Raw genomic sequence first — 22,138 nt, 5'->3', positions numbered from 1 at the left:
AGAAAAAACTTGGGATAAGGATTCAGGCCAATGCTGAGAGTCCAGTCACGGTTGCAGAAGTGAGAGACCAGTGGGAAAGAGAGTTTCCGAATGTATTCACTGAAGATCTGGGAAGATTGGAAGGTTACGTACATCAAATTAGACTAAAGAAGGGAGTTGTTCATAGAATACACAAGGTTAGAGTGGTTCCACAAAATCTCAAACAAAAGGTGAAGGAGGTGATTGAAGTATTACTTCAATGGGGCTATATAGAGAGAATAGAAGGATCGGAGTGGTTGTCGCCAGTCGTTGTAGCTACTAAAACCAACAGAGACATAAGGCTTTGTGTTGACTTAAGGGATCTTAATAAGAATATTTTGGTCGATCGTCACCCTCTACCCATAATCAGTGAGGAATTGGCCACGTTGAGCAAAGCAAAAAGTTTTCAGTAATTGACTTATCACAAGCATATCATCAAATTCCACTTTCGGAGGACTGTCAACACCTAACTTCTTTTATCACCACTGAAGGAACATTCAAGTACTGCAGGATGTCGTTCGGATTGGCTTCAGCAGGCGCTGTTTTTCAGAGGGTGATGGAGATGTTGATGGAGGGTGTTCAGAATGTGATAATTTTCCAGGATGACATATTAGTTTATGCAGAGTTGAGTGAAGAGCATGACAGGCTGTTGAGAGTTGTGTTGACAAAGTTGGGGGAAGCTGGTCTTACGGTGAAAAGGAGTAAATGTAGACTATCTGTGGATAGTGGTGAATATTAAGGTCACGTGGTGTCAAAACAAGGTATTAAACCTAAGTCAAGTCTAGTGGATGCCATTCAGAAAGCGCCATGTCCCAATGATAAAGATCAAGTCAGGTATTTCTTGGGGTTAGCGGAATATTACCACAAGTTTGTGAGAGACTTTGCCTGTATTTCCACACTGTTGAGGGCTCTATTAAAAAAGGGAGTGAGATTCCAGTGGTCCACACAATGTGAGGAGGCTTTTGGATTAATCAAACAAGGGATTGTAGAAGCTCCCTCCACAGGGAAATACGATGCTAATGACAATACGGTGCTTGTGGTTGATGCCAGTACATTAGGTTTGGGTGCTACGTTACTACAGTATGATGTTAACAAAGTAGAGAGGGTGATAGTGTTTGCCTCTAGAGCTCTTAGAGGGGCTGAGGGGAGGTATTCTGTAATAGAGCGGGAGGCGTTGGCCATGTTCTGGGCAGTCAACCATTTCAAATATTTTCTGTGAGGAAGGAAGTTTACAGTATGGTCGGATCGCAAACCTTTAGTGTAGCTATTTAATAGTGGCAGGTGGGCTACAGTATCACCAAGAATATGCAGACGGGGTCTCGACCTTCAACTGTACAATTTTGAAGTTTGCTGTTTGCCTGGGAAAAATAATTTAGTGGCAGATTGTCTATCAAGATTGCCAGTGGATCAAAGTCAGACAGTCCAGGTACAGGAAGAGGAGGAAGAGTATGTTGTTGCTGAATTGGTGAGTGTGGACCGAGAGGAGTGGGAACAAGCAGAGCTAGCGGATCAAGATCTCAGTCTTATAAAGTAGTGGACGATTGAAGGGTGGCCTGATAAGGAGTTGCTTGAAATAAAAATTGAGATATGGTGGGAAATACGGGACGAGCTGAGTCTAGTGGGCGACAGGTTAAGGAGGAGGAGTTGCATAGTACCTCCTGAGGGTGTGAGAAGAAGCTTGTTAGAGTTAACACACCAAGGTCACCTGGGTGAAGGAGCTACAAAAAGGAGAGTGAGACATTGTTACTGGTGGCCTAGAATAGACAGAATGGGGGAGGATCTTGTGAAACAGTGCAATGCTTGTCAACTGAGTGACAAAAACAAGGTAGTGCGGGAAGTACCTTTGATACCCAATTGTGTACCAAGTTAACCATGGCAGAAACTAGCAGTGGATAAATTGGGACCTGTGGCAGGTTTAGGGGATGAGTTTAAGTACATTTTTGTTCTAGCAGATTTCCACTCTAAATGGGTGGAGTGGGAAGTGGTAAGTGAAATGACGGCAATAGAATTAGTTTCCTTCTTGGAAAGAGTGTTTCTTAGGGAAGGTTGTCCTGTTGAATTAGTTTCAGGCAACGGTGTACAATTTGTCTCTCATTTCATGAGAAAATGTTTGGAGGACTATGGCGTCAAACATATCAGGACAGCTCTATATCACCCGAGAGCTAATGGATTGGTCGAAAGGGTAAATAGATATATCAAAGGAGGGATTCAACTTACGATGCGCAATGGACAACCTTGGAGGGAGGTAATGAATCATATGATGTTGAGTTACCTGACCACCCCTCACTCCACTACTAATATATCTCCTTAGGTTTGGCAGGGACAGTGGCAGTGGACAGGGATGCCATTATGAGGTTGATTACCAGAAGTCAAACCAGGAACAAAGAGTCATTTGACAGGAGGGAGTGTGCCAAGAGTAGAGAATGGAATGTTGGAGATTGGGTGTGGGTAAAAAATCCCAGGGCTACACAAAAGTGTGTGGACAGTACATCTTTGGGCCCTAAGAGAATTACCTCAGTGCATGGTAGTGTTGTCATCATGGAGGGAGGGGAGGTCTGGTCGCAGGGCAGGTTGGCTAAAGCTGGGAATTTTGGAGATGGAGTGGGTGAGAAAATGCAGATTGAGAGTGAGGAGCTGTTGACAAGAGAACAAAGGGAAAGTGATGATCCTGCAACTATGCGTGTCCAATCAGGCAACGATTATGATGGCAATAAGAGACTTACACGTAGACCTAGCTGGATGAAGGACTTGGGTCAGTGAAAATCTGTGTTTTCTCCACTATATAGTTTTCTTTGATTCTATCTTTGTTGTATATTTAAGTTTTCTTAATGTTAGTTGCATTTATGTTTTTTTTCCTCCCTTACCATTGACTGCTATTGGGTCCTTATTGCATTGTTGTGTTTTACAATTATTTTGTTGTAAGGGGGAAGATATGTAAGGAACTCTCAGCGTTCCAGTTACACGAGCTGCTTGACTTGCTATGCGTGGCTCGTGGAACTGGAATGCAGGGTTCTAATATGTAACAGTTGGCAGAGCTGAGCGGAGGTGGGCCCACTTTGATTGAACTAAAATTCAAGCATTACCTGAATCTGCGTATCTTTTCAATATACAACTTTAACATTTCACTGCAAACTTAACAACACGCTTTTATTCGCTTCCATTCCAGGACCACAAGTCTACGCTCAGCTGATGGGCTGGGCACACCAGTTCATGGATCCAACACATAGTCACTGAGATTGGCAGACTTCCCCCTATCTGCCCCCTGGGGATACCTCCTGCCTGCCTCCTGGATTGGGCCCTCCTCACCTGTGTCCCCTCAACCTAGGGGACTCGGCAGATGGGTCAGGCCCCTGCCCTCATCCGGTATCTCGACACAGTCTATGCAGGATTGCCTCCAGCCTGGTCTCTCCCACCTTCTTGAAAAAACGGGCATTTCGGGTGATAGTAGCAGTTCCATCCGACACAGTCACCAAAGAGCCATGCACCGCTACCACGTCCATGGGACTAGGCTCATAAGTCAGTGACAGTTTGCTTGTGGATGCAGTTCTTCACTGTCACCGGGAATCAGCTGATGGGGCAGAGCTCTCTTCTGATGTTCTCTGCTTCAGTCTCCTTTCCCACTCCACCTGAGCATCGTCAATCATGGCTAGTTCTCGCTCCCTCAATTCAGGTATTAACAGCCTCAGGCACCGTCGAAACATTGATTCCGCTGGTGCCACTCCAGTCGATGCATGAGGGGTGGCCCTATACTCCCTCAGAAACTGGTATAGCGCCCATTGTAAGCAGTGGCCCTGTCCATGAGCAATGCGGAACACCTTATTAAGGGTCCTCATGAATCTCTCGGCCTCGCCGTTGGCACAGGGCCAGACTGGCATGATTTTCCAATGTTGTATGCCATACTTTTCCATCAACTGAGCAAAGCTGTCCCCCTGGAACGGCGGTCCATTATCGGAACACAGAGTCTGAGGTAACCATGAGTGGCAAAGATCTTTTCCAGGGCAACGGCCACCTTATGAAATGATACCGATTCGATGAACTCGACCTCGGGGTACCGTGACCACCCATCCAGCACCACCAAGAAGTGAGTTTCTCTGCCAGTGGACCCAAAGTCTGCATGCACACTCTCCCAGAGCCTTGACCCTCGGGGCATCATCTCAATAAGGGGCTCTCTCTGTGCCGGGGCAGCCGCCTGACACCACACACAGGCCAACACAAACGCTTCCACCCGTTTCTCAAGGTCAGGGAACCATACTTTCTGTTGCAACCTTGCTTTTATCTTCGCCGTTTCTTGATGACCCTGGTGCGCCAGCTCAATGACCTGTGGGATCTTACACATCGGTACCTCTATGCGGTCTCCCCTGAGTGAGAGCCCTAACTTGACAAATGTCAGCTCCTCCTTCACTCTCCACAACTGTTCCAGCGCCAACCGTGCCTCTTGCGTCCTCTGTGCCAGGGTCTCCACCACCGACTTCCACAACCTTTGCTGAAGGGCCGCCTTCAGTATCAGGAAACACTCATCCTCTGCCGCCGCCTTTCCGAGCTCTTGGAGCGGCACTGAGTTCGGGGTCGCCGACTCCACAACTAGCCGCACATGCACGTCAGCCTCCTCACCACTGATGTCTTCACGTTCTTCCACCCCATCTGTAAGATGCCTGGACAGATAATCTTCTGCATTATTATTGCCTGGCCGATACACCAGCAAGATCCCATACTCCAGGAGTGCCAGCATCCACCTTTCAATCCGGTCTGGTGTCTTTGATGACGAGCTGGCCATAATCGGCAGCAGAGGCTTGTGGTAAGTCACCACTGTCACCGGCCGTCCAAGTACGTACAGTAGAAAGTGTCGACTCCCCCACAAAACCACCATGGCCTCTCGCTCAATCAGCGAGTAGCACTGCTCTGTTTCTGACAGTGCCTTGCTTGCAAAGGCGATTGGTCTGACCTCTCCTTGTGTGTCCGTTTGAGTAAGGACCGCACCCAGACCAAACGGGCTGGGATCCACCATCACCTCCGATGACAATGACGGATCGAAAAGCGCCATGGTGACTTCTGCCGTTAACGCCCCTTTCACATCCTCAAAAGCAGCTTGCTCTAGCGGACCCCACTGCCAGCTTACATCTTTCCTGGTGAGGCTTCTCAGAGGCTCCGACATGGAGGCTAGGTTCCGGATGAAACGGCCACAATAGGTGACCATCCCTTGGAAGCTTCGGACTTCAGTTACATTCTCTGGGGGCCTTTCCTCCACAATGTCCTTGCCCTTCCGGGGTCGGGTGACACACCCCCTTCCTTAAATACGAATCTGAGAAACTCAATTTTTCTTTTCAGGAATTCAAGTGTAAGGTCAGCCCCAGCGCCTGCAGCCGTTCAAGAGTATTTATCAACCGTTCCTTGTGTTCAGCCTCCATCTTTTCAAACACCAGAATGTCATCGCTGATGTTGAGCACACCCTCGAGATCTACCAGGGCCCCACAGATGATATTCTGGAACACTTCCACCGCTGATGACACCCCAAAGCTTAGGCGCTTGTAGCAGTACATGGTGATGTATCTCGAGTCCGGGTGTAACACCACCTGATGATAGCCCGCACGCAGGTCAAGCTTCAAGAAGAACCGAGCCCCTTGCAGTTCTGCAATGATGTCGTCGATCGTGGGCGTAAGGTGTTTCTCTCGCTTGATGGCCTTGTTCGGGAGCCTCATAGCAACACATATCCTCACTGAGTCAGGCTGCTTCGGCTTCCATGCAATTACTATAGGAGATACCCACAGGGTAGGTCCATCCACATCCACGATGATGTCCAGCGCCACCAGATTGTCCAGTTCTTTGTCCACCAGGTCCTGCATGATGGAATGGGACTCTGTGGTGCTTGAGCGCAATTGGCTGAAGGGATTCATCGATATGCATCTTCACAGGTTTGGTGGCCATGCAACCTATCCCCTCAAAGAGCTGGCTGTACTTTGTGAGGAGTCCCTGTATGTCCTCCACATACACTGCATATGCAAAGCTTACAATGCCCAATGCTTCTGCCACCGCACAGCTCAGGAGAGTGTTGCTACTGACACTCGTCACATAGAACCAAGCTTTGATGATGTCCCTCCATGTTCAACGTTGACCACAAACGCTGCGGACAATGGAATGGGTGGCTCACCGCCAAACATGAATATCCATGCCCTCGGCTTCTGCAACATAGGCGGCGCTGTCATGGCATCATAGTACACCCTTGCCATCATGTTCACTGAGGCCCCGGTGTCCACCAGCACAGGTACCGTCGACTCTTTGACCTGTACGAGAGACTGTGGCTGCCTCCTGGTGGTGGCGCTGTTTGGATAAAACTCACAGGTAGGCAGGAGGGCTACTAGGAGTTTGCAGACTCAGAACTCATGGAAGGCCTAACTCCTTCCCTTGCCAAAAGGAACGCAGGCCCAGACAGGCAGCAAGTTCAAACTGCAGTTTATTACAGTCAAAACCAACGGGGATCAGAACAAGAAACAGGCTCCTGGATTATCTCATCGATCTCTGGCTCACAGGTCAGTTTTTGGTCAAATCCACATCACAATGATGTCACAACCTGGGCCCTTCTCTAGCAAACTTATCAAGCGCGTGGATTTGGCGTTGAGTGGTAGTCCACCTATGATGGACCCTATAGCAGTTAGTTCATTGGTTTTCCCATGTCAGATGGCTGGCCTGGTTCATCCCCAAAAAATGATACTTCTACAATGTTGCAGTGTGAGAGTATGATCATAGGCTTGTGCCCCTTGCTACCCACCCCTAGGGCCGTGTACTGTGATTGGCTAGAGCTGTCGCCCCCAGGCCTGGGACCTAAATCGGTTCTCAGCTCGGAGTGTACCTTTTCAAGGTAAAACAACAACTATGTGCCTGCATTGTAACGTGTGGGCACTACCAATGCCTGTGAGAGCATTCATTCTCATCATGCAACTTCTGTCTGGGCTTGTGAGACTGTCCTTCTTTCCCAGCGGCTAGTTTCGGTTCATGAGTGAAGCCCGTCTCTGGCTCCAGGGTGTCTGGGGTAGGCAGGAAGCGAGGGAGGTGCCCGAAACTCCCTGTGCTTAGTCTCATAGGAGACCCAAATGCGCTCTGTAGTGATTGGCCATCTGACTGTCCGGCAAGGACAGCCACCCTGCTGGGAGATTGACTGCTAGGCTGGAATGAATGGGAGAGAACTGAATAAAAGGTGAGGCTTTTTGCTTGGAAGGCAGAGTCGACCACTGGACGAAGGAACCAAAGAAGAACTCAAAGAGGATGGCTGCTGCAACTCCTGGACCATTGGTTTGCCCGGTGAAGCCCTGCTGCTGTGCTGAAACTCCAAATTTGTATCGACAGAGAAGCCCCTGCAATGATGACTTCTCCCCTTGAGTTGGTGGGATCAATCAACTCCAAAGTAAGCCACCTGGACATCCTTCTCTGAGCTGGTTGAATTTCCACAGAGTTGCTGCTGGAAACCGTATAGCCAGGGAGAGGAAAACCAGATTGTGTGTGTTGCTTTTAAGTTGGCCTAGAGCTCCAGGAAGATCGTCCAGACTACCAGGAAGCAGGACTGACCGAGCCTGAGCCCCCTCAACAGAGTGCGGGACCCCAGAAGCAAGGAAAGCCCATCTCGACAGCCAGGAAAGGCAGTGTTGCTATTTGCGGTGCAGGAGTCCCCAGAAGTCCTCTCTCCTGTCCCCACGGCTGAGTCCCAGGAACAGTGAGATCTGCAGAGCTGCACAGGGACAGAAGTCTTCTGCTGCACTTTTTCTTCAATTCAGAGTTACTGTACAATGTCTGAGAGAACTTACCTCTTGCTGTAGAGTTGCTTGTATCTTCTACCACTCACAAGTCTAACGGCTTGTGGCCCTACATTTGATTCTTCTTTTATTCAAAGACTTTTCTACTTATCTACCAGAAGTGCTTCATCCTATATAAGACTTTTGCCCACTGACTTTGGCCTAGCCTGTTATACTGAATGACTCTGTAGGGGGGATCCAAAAGTATTTGCCTGCTTAAGAATATTTGTGGTCTCTTGTTCTAATAATCATTTCCTTTAACCAACTTATAACAGTATTCTAAATGCAAACAGTAAGATATAAATGTACCCGACGAGTGTGGAAAACGAACGTTTATATCGAAGGGCTCACACCAGTTGGCTAACGCGCTTCCTGGAGGAGGCGGAGCTGGGTTTGCTCACGTGACCTGGCACGTGACTTTTTGTGCCTAGAAAACATCAAGGCTACTACCCTTGTGGCGCTAAGTCAGGAGCAAAGGGCGCCGACTGTTCTACGGCTGTTCGACGGCGCGACCCGTGATCAGGAGTCTGCGGCGGACAGCCATCGAGACACCTTACTTAGCCAAAAACACAGGGTAAGTAGACACGGCGCAATAATTGTTCCTCTTACTGTACTTTCCTCGCCGTGTATGGATGAGGATATGCGCTTGCGAAGCTCTAAGCAAGGGGAAGAGTGTCCACTCAAAGAAGATCTAAGATCTTTAATGAAACATATCCCACATCCTCACACACCATGTGGAACCAGTCCACAAGCGACGAGAGCGGAGGGTAGTCTCACCACCGCAATCACCATACAAAAAACCTGTCTACGAAGAGACCTCACCACGAATTCAATATGCCCAATGGCGGCTATGGACACACTTGGGGAGAAGGAGAAACAGGCTTTTAATGAGACAATACAAGTCATAACACCATCCGAAGCAACACACGGCGCAGTGAAACTGGCCGAGTCGCAGACTTCCGGAGGGGAGACTGGACAAAGCCTTACCCGCGACCCTGTACAAGCTAGGAAGTGTGACAAAGACCTAAGCATTGCACTGGCCTCCAGCAGTAATGCGCTCACGAAGTCCAAACTGAGCACAGTGTCCTCATCAACAAGCACCGATGGTCACAAAGACAATGCTGAGTGCATACAGCAGCAGCAAAACACAGGAAACAAATACATTTCAGTTTTAACAAGCAATGCGAAGGCACAAGGCCATGTTCCCACTGACGAAGACACGGCACAAGTCTTGTCAGATCAGATAGGGACACCACCAGAATCATTAACATCTATCGGTGAAGCCAGCAAACCTCTAACAGATCAGAATTGCAAAAAGAGATCAAGAGACAAATGCATAAAAAGCACTAAGAAAAAGCCACCACTATATAAAAAACAACAAGCTATCAGAGGCAGCACGACTCAAAACCTAACATACACAAGACTGCGGAAAAATCATTCTCTACGAATTTTGACTGACTTTTTCGAATTTCAGCCACACACAAAAATCAATATGTGTGACGAAATCTCTGACGCGGAAATGCTCGCAGTTGAGACTGATTTGCCACCCCCGGCAAAACAAAGAAAACGCGAGCATACATGTAAAGACTTCCCCAACTTACCAACAACGCCTGACTCTCACCATGTAGAAGCAATGGAGCCGCGAACTACGGAGAAGCCAGATGAACTTAACAACAGAGAAGCAACCTCGGAAACGTCTGCTCATAGTGGAACTCAACCTCTGAGCAATATTCAGGATCAACAAGACACGGAAAAACAAATCACAGATGAGCAGCAAACAAGACAAAGTCAGATTGGGGATGAAAACACCGCACTGAGCAATGATCTCTTACTCACCAAAGACACCCACACTAGGGCTCCTTTGGCACAAGAATCAACACCAATGATCACACCGTTAGGACAAATGGATGGTGCACCAAGAAAAACAAATTTATCCCACTTCCCAGGAATTGATAACGGCGAGAAGCCTACAGAAGGCGATCGACAACATCTTGCAACCCCCAAGGATTTAACAGAAGCACAGTCTAACAGCCTAACAGATGCACAAGTGCTTGAGCTCAGAAAAGTGACCACAGAAGTAAAGACAGCTACAGACGGACATGCAACACAAGATTATTCACTCACGAAATCAATCGCCTTCGCGAAAACCAACAGCACTCCTAAAGATAGGAGGGCGTCGTTAGCGAAAGAAATCACATCCAATACACAAGAATTAAACATATATCGACCACTGATAAACACCATAGCACCCATAAACACAGAGAATGCTAGTCATTCAACACAAACACCAAGCAAGCGTTACTCTGCCTCCGGGTTAACACATCATGAAAACATGAGTCAGCAAACAATACACACATCACAAGAGATGAACACAAAGAAAACGGATCTTCAAGGCATAATGTCAGTGATAACTATTGCCCTGAACCCTTTCTGCAAACTTTACGAAACAATGCAAGAAACAGTGAAAGACCAGCAGGTGATGTTAGCTATGATCCTCACAAAAGTATTGTACTTGGAGACCTATATAACAACAAAAGAAAACGTTCTAGAGCCAAAAGACAAGTTGGATACGCAAGGTCCACTAAAAAACAAAGGCGCAGCCTCACATCTTCATGCTCAAACACAAACAAGGAAAGAACATACCGCACATGAAACTGGAACACAAACCAACATAGTTATTGACCTCACAGAAGAAAAGCGCGCCAGTGACTTGAGGGCAATGCAAGGTTCAGTGCAAAACCAAACTGACGAACTCATTCCTAAAGGAAAGTCGCCGTTATATTTAACACGCCAGGCCTCCAATACACTGTTCGTTCTAAACAAGACGCCTGCAAGTAATCAGGTTGGAAAAGATAAAAATGAGCTTATCTACTCTATTTTCGACATGACCAACGGCAAAGACAAACTGAGTCTTGAAAACCCGATGGCAAATTCGAACCACAACCCCATCACGAAAACAAACATCAATGCATCACAAAAAAATACATCAAATAACGACAGTGTGCATAGAAGACAAGTACAGGCAAAAACATCGGCCACCGACAAAAAAACAAGCCAGAAGGCTACAACCAGTAACAACATCAAATATTCTAAGTCGAATGAAACAATTGAAAAACACAATGTCAGAAGTAGCTCAGCGGCAAGAAACTATTTGTCTGACTCCGACCCAACAGACGCACTATTAGATCTTAGCGTCTACTCTGCTGACGACTCTTGCTCAAGTATAACACCTGATCAACTCAAAAATAAGGCAAGATCTCACCATAAAAATCAGCACACTTCCGCACCCCCGGGAGCAAGCAATAAATCTGACAAGGAGCGTGACTTCGAAACCCTAGAAGAAAGGCGTAATCGCCTAGAATATCACTTCAAATCTAATGAGGCAGAAAAACGCACGAAAACAACAAATAAGACACCGAAAACGGCAGATGAAGAAATAACCCAGAAGAAATCAAAAATTGACAGCTATAGACAAGAGAGGGGCAGGGAATGCAGAAAAGAGCAAGCAGAAAGATCTAGGCAAAACAATAAAATCTCATTAAAAAAAAAAAAAATCGGAACCGTCATATCAAGTTGCACGTTCGATCTCCTGTGGTGCTCAAAACAAGGCAAACAATAGAAACACAACGATAAAACACCAAACGAGGGATGCAGACATTAGAAATGACGGAAAAGAAAAAAATAGACCAAGTCCCTGCACTCAGGCAAAGCACAGGACTAAAAAACAAGCCTCTGGAGAGACGCATTATAATCCTAATAAACGCACAAACTACAGATGGATAATAAAGATGTCACAAAGACGTTCAAATACCGAGGACCTTATTTTGAATAGAAGAACTGTCATGACCATATTCAGCGAAATTGACGAGTTACGCGAAATTCACACGGCAGACATAAAAATTGTGGAGCCATGGCACGACAGGTCGGGAGCAATCACTTTACTCCATGTAAATTCGAACACAATATACACAAAACTTTTAAACCAAAAACTTAACATCTATAGACAGGGATTCCACACCGAGGATGTCTCAGTCCAGCTCCCACATGGAAGTCCTGAAGCTCTATCCCGTAGACGACAAAGTATCTCAAAAGATAGACATGAGAACCCCAGACAAAAGTCTCCCCTAAACCTAAAGGGGAAAAGAGAAAATCAGAAAAAGTCAAAAATAAAAAAAAAACTAGTCAACCGAGAATCCTATTCAGATAAGGATCAAAATACCATACGCAGGGATGAGCAACAAAACTCAGAACGTAATCCGAAAACCCACTACCCAAAAGAGAGAAGTCGGAATAGAAAAGAACAAAGTTCAGACAATAGTCATAAGCTAAATAACGAAAAGGAACACAACCAAAGATCGAACAATCCAAGGGAGGAAAGTCGAGATAGAAAAGAACAGAGACCAGTCAATAGCCAGAAACTAACAAACACAACGGTCCCAAAAACACCGGAGCCGCAGAAGTGCGCACAAACAAAGTTAGACACATCTCGAAACATCAAAACAGGGCTATGGGCTTGGTTGCCCAAAATGCTTGCAAATCATCGGACTCAATAGCCACCCATGAAAGGAGATCCATCTACATGCGACACGTCAAATGAAAAGCCGACACGACTCACCCTATGCTCCTGGAATACCAGAGGTCACTCCCACCTAACGATGCCAGGTGGCCCAAATTTAGGGGAATACGACATCATTTGCCTACAGGAAACGTGGCTTCAAGCAACCCCAAGATTGGAAGGATATCAAATCATTCTAGTCCCGGCCATCAGAGGAAGTAAGGGGCGCCCAACCTCAGGATTGCTGATAGCATGTCGCATAGGAACTAGAATGCAAATTGAAAAAATCTTACTGACAAATCAATTTCTGCTAGCAATTGTAATCTCGGTGCAGGTTCAGAACAACCAAAATGCACAAACCAGAAACGTAGTCATAGTTAATGGCTACTGGAACCCAGCGGCAATAACAACAAAAACATTCATCGATCTGTGTGAGAACCTATTTGTAGCTGCATTGACTGACTATCCCGCAGCAGATATCATCATGTGCGGTGATCTAAACGCCACTTGTAATGAGACAAAAAAATCAACAACAGCAGCACAACAGGCTTCAGCACACAGAGGGAAAGAATGGCTAAAGTTCTGTGAGCTACATGGTCTTTATAACCTAGACGCTGCACTTCCAGCATTAGACAGGCCACCTACGTGGGAGCGTCCACCCGCAACAGCCACTATTGACTACATATTTGTATCGCAGTCACTATTACCAATTACTGAAGCATTCACGATACATCGCACGTCCATGAGTGACCATAACCTACTTGAAACAGTTTGGTCCTTACCCAGCAAAACAAACATGTATCATAACATTCAAATCGAAGCCAATCCGCAAGGCCTAAGACTAAGAATAAAGCCTGCAGAGATCTGCGAAGTAACAAAGAAATATATTGGAAACAAAACTTTAGTGGTTGCTGATGGAATAAATTATCAACCATTACTGATTCCATACATGCATCAAAAACGAGGAAACGGATTAGCCTCTGACCAAAGTTCCAAACACGTCTTCAACATGGAATTAGTGGAGACAAGGCGTAACTACAGAAGAGCGATAAGAGAAATACGCAAGTCCCCGAATACAGACATCATACATGCCACAAATGCCATAAAGAAAAGGTACAAGAATTGGGTGAAATTTCATCGACACAAACTATATCAAGCGGATGCTGAGAAAATAACTAAAGCTCTCGTCACTAACAACAGCCGAGAATTCTGGTCTCTAATAAAGGACGCAGATAATACATCGAATAATCAGATCCTAAATAACATCAATCAAGCAACTTGGATAACGCATTTCACCAAAGTTTTTCAATCAGCCTTACGCACACCTGATAAAGAACAACAAGTATCTACAGTCCCTTGGGTTGAATTAGAACAAGAAGATGACATCGTGAACATCATCACTAAACTAAAAAACTCCAGGGCACCAGGCCCAGATGGGATCTCAAACGCAGAGTTAAAAAGTCACCCAAAAGAATGGGCAAGTCTAATGAGTGTCATATTTCGGCGCTGCACAGAAACTCAGTCCATACCTCACTCTTGGACCAAAGCGATAATTATCCCAATCTACAAGAAAGGCAATATGAGTAATCCCGAGAACTTTCGCCCGATTGCCCTACTGGATGTAATAGGTAAGGTGTATGCTTCACTCCTAATGTCCAAATTTCAAAAATGGGCATTAGGAGCCAAGTGCAATGACCCCTTTCAATCAGGATTCAAGAAAAGCGCAGGTACAACTTGTAACATCCTACTATGCAGCACGCTAAAAGCAAACGCATTGCAAAACAAGCTACATCTATATGTTGTATACATTGATTTCACTCAAGCCTTTGACCGAGTGGAAAGATTAATATTATGGGACAAATTAAAAGCGTGGCAATGTCCCGAGGAGCTACTTGCTCCAATCCAAGCATTACATCGCGACACCTCAATGAAAGTGCGTTTGAATCACAATGGATTGCTATCAGACGAAATTCACAGCAATCGAGGTGTAAAACAAGGATGCCCGCTAGCCTCTGCACTCTTCTTGACTTACATTGGCGACATTAACTGCATAAATGAAACAACTAGAGCATTTCCGCCAAAGCTGGGGCAAACGCAGATCGGGCACCTTCTGTACGCCGATGACTTAACCATATTCGATCAGACGGAAATAGGTCTGCAGCGAAAACTCGATGCGCTCCAAATCTACGCCACAAAAAACCATTTGGAAATAAATACGAGTAAAACCAAAATCATGATTCTCCAAAACAATGGTAACAAACAAAGAAATCAACAAAGAAATAAGTTCAAATGGCATTTGGGGGAAATCAATCTCGAGACCGTTGCCCAATGCAAATACTTAGGAGTACTAATGGACAGCTCTCAAAAAGAAACAGCCATGCAGACAGAACTTTATGCAAAGACCAAAAAACTAGCTGCCCAAGCCAAATTTGTGGACGGCAAATTTGGAAAATTCTCCCTAGTACCAACCATCAATTTCTATAAAATGAAAGTGGTACCGACAATCACGTATGGTGCAGAAGCAATGCCCACCTTGCCAACAGGTTTGTGGTCTAAGTTGGAAGCGCTGTTTTGGCGCACAGTACTACATCTTCCATCGTCAGTATCAGGGTCAGCAATCAGGCGTGAACTGAGTCTACTATCATTAGAATGTACAGTCCTCTGCAACTCCCTCATGTTGTACAGAAAATGTCTAATTGCACACAATAACGAAGTCTTTAAGCTACTAAAATGCGAAATGAACAGCAGAAAATGCAAAATGCTAAACGACTGGCAAGACAAAAATCAACTAATTCTGAAGATCATCGCATGTGAAGATCAGGAGCTCATAAGCAATCCGTGCAGAATACTAAAAAAACAAAAAGACAACGATTGGGCTATGACAATAGATAACGCATCCAAACTGAAACTCACTTCGCATCTCCCTGGTAACACTCTAAAAAGGAATGAATTACAAAGATATGTCAATCAATGCCCAAGTAAACATATACGAAATGCAATCCTGCGTGCACGGCTAAACTTGTACAAAACAAGGGAGATCCTACACATTCGCGGACAAGTTACAACAAATGGATGCCGCTTCTGTAAAACCAATTCTGACCCTCCAAAAGAAACACTAAGACACTTAATCATGAGCTGCTCAGCCACAGCTAGTATCAGATCACAATATCTTGCACCTATGGCAGGGTTTGACATTTTGGCAGAAGAAGCGACATGGTGGGCGCGACTAATAGGAGGAGAAAGAACAACATGGCAAATTGCAATGGCACAAATGGTCCGACACATCGAAAACAATTTATTAAATGAAAATGAAAAGTAACAGACAACCGAATCAGATGAAACGAACGCTGTAATAGAGACTAACTGCGCGAACTTAACAATAAAAGAGAGAAAAACCCTGACAAAGCTTCTGACGACAACGATGATGATAGAACCTACAGTCTGTATTGTAAAATCTTATTTTTTTTTTATCAAATAAAAAAAAAAAAAAAAAAATGTCTCCAGCACCCTAGCTATTGAAGTCACCTGAGGGTGTAGGTAGTGTCTGTGGGACATCCCAAAAGGGTCTTTGCTGATTTAGAAACTAAGAGTGTACAGTATTGAAGTGTATTTGTGTGTTACTATTATATTAATGGACTAATAAATAAATTAATAATTGTTTATTCAAGAAACCTTGAGTGTAAGAGTTTATTTGAATACTTGTCACTATGAATCTCTGTGTAACTCCCCTACAGCTGACATTGCCCCTCCTGAGATAAGCCTGGCTGCTCAACACGCTACCAGAACTGTGTAGTGCAAGCTTATACCAAAGGTTGTGTTTCCTATACCTGTAGTCAGAGTTGTTTGTAGTGTTCCCAGAGGGTACTGCATTCAAACTTTGCATAACACTCCATCTGCGGGTCTGCAGCCTGTGTAATTTTCTTAAGCCATAACATACCTCTACATTGTGCTATTGTATAATGTCCATAGGTTAGTTGTTCATGGCTCTATCAGGTCCCTCAGGTGCTCCTGCAGTTCCATGGTGTTATTAGCATATAGGCATTTGCAAGCCTTTACACAGGATCTCTTGCTTCTTGCAGTTTCTGCGCTGCTGTGCTCAAGCAAGTGTCAAAATAATAAACATGCAAAGAGTATACATATGTTTTCGTCCTCTAGTTTATAGAACTGTACGCATGTGTTCTTCGTGTGTTTGGGTGCGTGAGTGTGTCCTGATGTGCGGATGGCACGTGTGCTTCATGACTAACGCTGCTATGTTGTGTTTCTCCAATGACGTTATGCATGGCTTCGTAGCGTGTTTAGTCTAGGCTGTCAATTGAAGTGTCTTTAATGGCGTCCAGAGGCGCCTCATCCACTCTAGGCAGTGTCTGTGCTGGCCCTGGGCTGTAGGGTTGGCAGAGTGAGTACCTTTCAGCGTATTTGTCAATCAATGGTGCAGTAGGGGTCGATCCGGAATGGTACAAACAGTCATGATTCCTTTGGTTCTTCTTTCGCTTTGTGTGTCTAGTGGGAGGGGAAGCATGGGTAGATTTCCACCTTCCCTCTTCAGTGCCCCCTCTGGTAGACTTGTCAACCACATCACGAAAGAACCACTTGTCTTCTTTAAGTCGCCATATCTTCATCACTCCTTCGAGGTGTCCATAATAGCTTACATGATCATCAAAGGACCAGTACGTGTAAGCGCACGCTTCTTCGGTGTTGCACCAAACCCACTTCCCTTCATACTTCCTTGGGTCACGGGGATTGTCCACCTTTGTTCCTGCCGGGAACAGGTCACACACATCATTGTTCTCTCCCTTAGTCTATCTCTTTCTTTCACAATGTCATCCATTGCTCCTCCTATGCTCACATCCATCAGTATTTGCATTCCCATTGCTTCTTCTGCTGATTTCTTGCATCTTCCAATGCAAATCTTGATCCCACATAGATACTACCTCTAGTGCTGGTGCTCCGACTATCACCTTCAGTCCATTTGCCAGCCACAGTGGCATCCATGACCACAGATACACTAGCCAGCTCTTGTCCTTCCCTGCTCCATGTGCTTCGTCCTCCATCTTCGCATGCATCTTGTGGGATGTATTGACCCACTCCGTTGTGGGGCATCACCCTGCCAGTTATGGTGAAAGAAACAGCAACAATGGCAGCAAACCCCTTGTGCGTTCCAAAAACCTACAAAAACCGTGTGCTTCAGCACACAAAAAGAGGGATGCACAACCTGCCACCCATGGTCATGTGCGGTGGAATAGAGCACACACTGCAGAAAATATGCCAGTGGGCTCCATGACCAGCAAACAGAGTGCAGAGAGAGAAGCAGCACTTTGCAAGTGAAACCCCAAAATGTGCCTACAAATGACATTTGCTTTGATGCTAAAATGCCTATAACACAACACTCCTCAACATTCACAATCTTGCCTGGTACTAAAAGTCATGTATCTAATGAAGTATTGTGAAACATACAAAGTCCTAATGGGAAGAGCAAAACATTCTTCAGACAAACTGGATTGTCTGAAAACGGACAGCCCATGCCGAAATCTGGGTGCAGTACCCTGGGCTACCTGAATGACAGCTGTCAGATGAGTTACTGATGAAACTTTAAAGTGAGCTAAAACTAAACGTCTGCTGGATTAGCAAAACATAAAAAGATTGTTGCCAAAAAGGAATACAGATTTTAGTTGTGTTTTTGATCCCACAGATTTTAAGGCTAAGAAAGTAATGTATTTATATTTGATGCAACAAATTTGTTTTTTGCTAGATTTAAGACGCTAATTAGCCTGGCTGAGATGCAAGAACTGGAAAAGCAGGTGTTTCTCTAGGGAGAGGGTCTTCCTCGCAGCAGAAACTCATTGGGAGATGTTAATTGCGGGTTAGAACAGACTCTTTTCTACAGAAAGAGAAGGAACAATGGCAAGCCTTTCAGCCCAGGAAGAGGAGGTGTGAAGTTGGTCATAAACTCTCCTGGAAGGAACCTCCTCCAAGGAGGGGGATACACTGGACTCCCAGAAGAGACAAAGGGGTGAAGCCAAGTGACCATCTGCTGTTAAGAATGAACAATGAACAATTTTTAAAAGACTCATAACTTGTTATTCAAAGTGGTGAAAAATATAAAAAGGACAGAGTTGTTAATCTAATTTTTGGCTGCACGTGTGAAGAGGCGGTAGAACTGTGTGACATGTTCTGGACAGGAATGGCAATATATGTGGGTTTATGCGAAATGTATTAATATAAGAATTGTGAAAATGTACACGCGCATCCCTATGTTAAACACACACATTTGTGGAATTTTGCATAAAATTTGGAAGTTGTGCTCATAGCAAAAAGGACAAAATTCTGTAGAAAGTTGAGACAAGATCCCACTGCTGCAGGGTTTTGAGGAATAGCTACTGCATAAAATATGGCATCTTTGTGTGTGATTTATATAAAGGTGACCAATGTAGAAATGTACATTTAGTATAAAATCCGATTTTGGGACCAGTGGCTAAAGGGAGGTCTCTGAGGACTGTAAAGCAAATCATAAAATGTGACATCATCCGGCCTTGATCCAATCACTCAAATTGCAAGGTGGAGATGAATTTTCGATCCTATCCCAGCTCACAGGGGCAAGCTTAGCTAAGCCGTCCCATACACCCACTTTGTGATGTCATTTTAAAGCATAAATAGAGACAGCTGACAACACATAGGGACTCACAGATCCACTCACTTTCCTGATTCCGGTGAAGTACTCTGATCCAGCATTCTACATCCAGCTTTCATATTCTTCCAAATCCAGAGGCCAAAACTCTTGCCAGCAATAGAAAACTATTGATTTCCAGCAAGGCCCAAATCCTCAAATGTATTCTCTCCACCCAGTGAAGCGCTGTGTGGTGTGAGAAGGCCTTTTGAACCAGTATCCTGAAATTCTCTGGCTTGCCACCACTAGGCTTGCTTGAGGAAACTTGCTATTTAGCTGATGAAATTACCCACAGACTAGGAGGGCAGATCCTGTGCAAATCCGGCGACCGGCCTAGCTGATCCAGTACTGTGCCCGATGTGCTGTCTTTCCTAGACCAGACCCAATCCAATGACCAGAGCTGATGGTCCCATTTAGAAACTTATCCTGTGACTATTAATAGGAAGAACTGTGGCCGATAATAAATTTGAATTGTCTTATCCCTATCTCAAACCCATCCTATCTTTCATTCAGAACCAGTATTGTTAGAACTAGTTTTGCGCTGACCCTTTTCTCATCTGAAGAAGTAGAGTTTCCACAGTAGGTGGGTTACACTGATCACGTGACTCTAAGATCCCTCTGTGGTATTAGCTTTTTCATAGTCATCCTCTAGTGTAAGCAAACCCATTTGTCATTTTCAAAGTGTATTTCTGTTTTCCATTCTCGCGCCTATTTTACAAAAACAACCTTTACTAAAACCTCTATAACTCCCTCAGTTTTTATGATAGAAACGAAAGTTCAACCCCTACTTGTACGTAATATATGTAGCTATCCATAGAACCCAAAACCGCATTGCAAATATTGCGCAAGGAAAGGTTTGCCGCTAATTACAATTCTGAGAAATTCTTACACGTGTGAAATAGTTTTAATTTGTTTCCAGCTTGGACCTTAAGATTTCAAATGTTTTCTTTGGACTAGATCATTGCTTGTGATTGTGTGCAACTTTTCAAAGCGGCTCCCATAGGAATTGACAACAATTTAAGTATTTTTGACCATATTTGGTGTTTTTGCCCAGTCAATTCTAAAGACAATTTTGAAAGCCAGTGGAAGACGATCCGCAAGCACTGGGAACCGGTGGGTATAGCCACATTGGGAGACCTTTGGAAAGAAGGGGAAGTAAATAAATTTGAGGAGATAGCAGAAGAAACTGGTCTACACCCAGGGCAATATATCACCTATACCAGAGTGGTGCAGAAAGTGAAGGAAACATGGCGAGAAGAGTTGTTGACCAATCAGCTGATGAAGTTGTAGAGACAATATACGATGTCTCGGAAGGTGGACATGAAGTCTCCCGAATCTATGAACTCCTGATGACTAGGGTGGGCACGGAAGTGACACAGTTGAGACAAGACTGGGAAGATGAAGTGGGGGAGCCCATGTATGACGGGTTATGGGAAATAGCCCAGAGATATCATATAAAAGTACCTAGAAATGCGAGGCTGCAACAAATCCAACTATACATCAATCATAGGGCATATATGACCCCTCAGAAGATTGCCAGGTTTAAGAACGCGGGAACACAGGCATGCCATAAATGCGGGGAGGTGAACGCAGGGATTGGGCATATGTTCTGGACATGCCCAGAGATCAGTAAATTCTGGAGCGAAATCATGCACCGGCTAGCCGAGAAGGAAATTAAGCTAGATGTGGAATCTGTATGGGCTTGTATGATGGGGGGCTTTGTAAGACCTCGCAATCTGGGACATGTAAGTAAACTGAAAGACCTGGCCTACATACTGGCCAAGCGCAGAATCGCCATGAGCTGGAAGGCAAGCCACAGACCTAGATTAGAGGTATGGTGGCACGATTTACAGAAATGGACAGAGGCCAAAACAGTGGCATGGTATGAGGCAACCAGCAGGGGGGGCGAGGATGAAATGGAAATCCTAATGGCCTGGAGACACCTGGTAGCTACTCTGCAAGGGTCCACCCAAGGCTGCACGAATGATCAGAACTCTTCGATAAATACAGATGAGGAAAAACCCTCACCAGAAACTGAAGCTGGAAAAGTGGGTGAATAAGCTCGAGTTAAAGGGGGACGGTAATGGGAAAACAGTGACCACCTGCAACTTTCTGTTTGATGCTGGATAACGGAGATATGCACTGTTAAGTTTGTTTTTGTTTTTGTTGGTTGTTGTTTGGAATAAAAATAATACAAATTGTTTAAAAAAATAAATAAATTTGAAAGCAAGGCTGACAGCTGAAAAGTCAATTCCGTTTTTCTCTTGTGTTTGCTGGGGGAAAGTGGGACTGATATTCTGTTTGATCTGTGCTATTCCTGAATACCTGCTCTCTCCTCACATCTATTTAATTGCCTATTTAGGGGTGTTGCAGGGGGAACCTTTAACCATAGTGCCATCTGTCCAAACCAACACAAAAGTATTATTTTCTGTGCTGCATATGTTTTTGGTGCTCATTACTTGATTCATAGTGTGTTAAAGATATTATTCTGTGTTCTGTCACCCCATTGGTGATTGTTGTTTATCTATAAAAACATATTGTGATTACATTTTTAAATACATAAATAAATATTTACCTCTGCAAACTAGCCTGATTCCTGGTTCAGTGTGACCGGGGGGTAAGGGGTCTCGGGAGAAGGGAGTGGTATATCGTTCAGAATATTGAACTTATTGACAAAATAAATAAGGGTTTCAGTTGTGCACTACATGCTGGGCTTTGACTTGGGTGTGTGCTGGATTGAAATCACTTACAGCTTGGGGGCTCGTCCGGGTTCCTGAATTAGACATAACACTCGTGACAGTCTAACACAGCGTGCTAGCCGACGGGGTACATACACCTTATTGGGTTACCATACTGTGCTACACTGTATAAGCACCCCTCGAAAGAAATACTCAAATGAGTTGGGCCTGTTTGTAAAAGTAAAGAAACCCTGAGATAAACCAGAAGGAAATTAATATTTCCGGAATGGCGACCCCAGTGGAAATCAATATTGCAAGGGAACACCTACTGCTCAAATTGTTTGTCAGGGGTGAATGGCTAGAACAGGACAAACAGGTATGGCTGCAGGGAATAAAACAAGAATTTTCTGAAATCAACCTTAATGCGTGGCAGGATAAGGGT

This window comes from Ambystoma mexicanum, chromosome 9, assembly GCF_040938575.1.
Source record: "Ambystoma mexicanum isolate Mex_15411 chromosome 9, UKY_AmexF1_1, whole genome shotgun sequence".
Classification (NCBI taxonomy): domain Eukaryota; kingdom Metazoa; phylum Chordata; class Amphibia; order Caudata; family Ambystomatidae; genus Ambystoma; species Ambystoma mexicanum.
Note: the sequence above shows the minus strand (reverse complement) of the source record.